Source organism: Salvia hispanica, chromosome 6, assembly GCF_023119035.1.
Source record: "Salvia hispanica cultivar TCC Black 2014 chromosome 6, UniMelb_Shisp_WGS_1.0, whole genome shotgun sequence".
Classification (NCBI taxonomy): Eukaryota; Viridiplantae; Streptophyta; class Magnoliopsida; order Lamiales; family Lamiaceae; genus Salvia; species Salvia hispanica.
The window spans coordinates 43,877,623-43,879,425 of record NC_062970.1 but is presented as its reverse complement, the minus strand read 5'-3'; positions in this window follow the sequence as shown (position 1 = coordinate 43,879,425).

Sequence of the window (1,803 nt, the reverse complement as noted above, 5' to 3'; positions counted from 1 at the left end):
AAACTCTCCAAATTCTTCTTTTCATAGCTCAACAATTCTAGAGTCTAGGATTCCCAACCCCTTTGATTAGCTTGACAAAAGAAAAGGCAATAGGCTCAAACTTGGCTATCAAGGGTATTATTATATAATAAGGTTAGTGTTTAGGTAAAAATGAGGCTAACAACAATAGCCTAACATCTTCCCCTATCTTTAAGGTCACTATGTAGACTCAAGAAGACAAGGAGCAAGTTCTAGAAACACATACACAATTGATGATAAATCACACATGAAAGAATTAAAAGCTCAAGTCTCACTGGGCAAATAGCATGAATCAAGGCAAACAAGCAATTCGTTACTTATGCATCCTATTACTCAAACTCTCAAGTCAATGGTCAAGTGATAGCTCAAAGTGGAAGGTTCTTTTATCATAGACGACTAGTCTTCACCCAAATTACTACCAAATTTTTCAATTCAATTTCAAAACCCAACCAATCAAAGTAAGCATTCAAAGAGTTCTAACAAAATAATTCTATCCTAAAACAAAATAAAGCAACAAAAGCAATAAGATACGTACCTCGTTAGTGTCCCTATCCACCATATCATCCCCCCAAACTTATTCAAAGCTAAGCAAAGAATAAGTTTGAAAAGTTGGTGGAGAAGGGAGACTTACATGGTAAGCAAGCAACAAAAAAAAAAAAAAAAAAAAACACACCAAAAACAAAATGAAACGATAAAATTAAAAGTTACCTACTAGGGGTTACCTCCCCTACAGTGCCTTTGGTTATCGTCGTTGGCTCGACGTCCTCCATGAGCTGCATCATGTCACGCCATAAATGGTGGTGTTGGATTTTCTATCAATCTTGGAAGCATATGATCTAGCCAATCTCTTCTTCCACCAAGTAGTTTTCAAAGCTCCATCACAAATTTTGGTTTCCACTTTGGGTGAATTTGCAGCTTTTGTTTTCTTCTCCTTCACTTTAGGATTTGATGCAGTCTCTTCTTTAGAAATTGATCCACCACATGAACCAAACATCCACCGCGGCAATGAAAAATCCCCCAATGCGGACTCAATTGCTTGTGTCTTTTGGACCTCTACAACATGCACAGCTTTGCACTCCATCTTCATAACAAGTTCCTCATCTTCACGACTCTTCATAGCATTATAGATAGACAAAATGTGTCGTTTGTTTCCCATACGAAGAGTGAGCTCTCCCTTTGCTATATCTATCAATGCTTTTCCCGTTGCTAGGAATGGGCGCCCTAGGATAAGCGGCACATTCATGTCTTCCTCCATATCCAACACTACAAAATCGACGGGAAATATGAAGTCGTGTACCTTCACCAGAACATCCTCAACAATTCCTTTAGGATAGGTGACTGATCTATCTGCCATCTGCAGTGTGATTGTAGTCGGCTTGAGAGTGCCGATCTTCATCTTTCTGAAAAATGATAATGGCATCAAATTTATGCTCGCCCCCAGATCACACAGTGCCTTTGTCTGTCTGTCATTTCCAATGACGCATGAGATATTGAAACTCCCAGGATCTTTAAGCTTGGCAGGTAGCTTCTTTTGAATTATCGCACTACAGTTTTCAGATATGTTCACCGTCTCATAATCAATCCACTTCTTCTTCTTGGAGAGCACATCTTTTAGGAACTTTGCATACGTAGGCATCTCTTGCAGAGCTTCCACCAATGGTATATTAATGTGCACCTTCCTAAAAATATCGAGAAATTTGGAGAATTGCTCATCCAACTTCTTCTTCTTCACCGCAAATGGGAAGGGCACTCTAACTGTCGTAGGAATGGAGGGAGGGGGCAGCT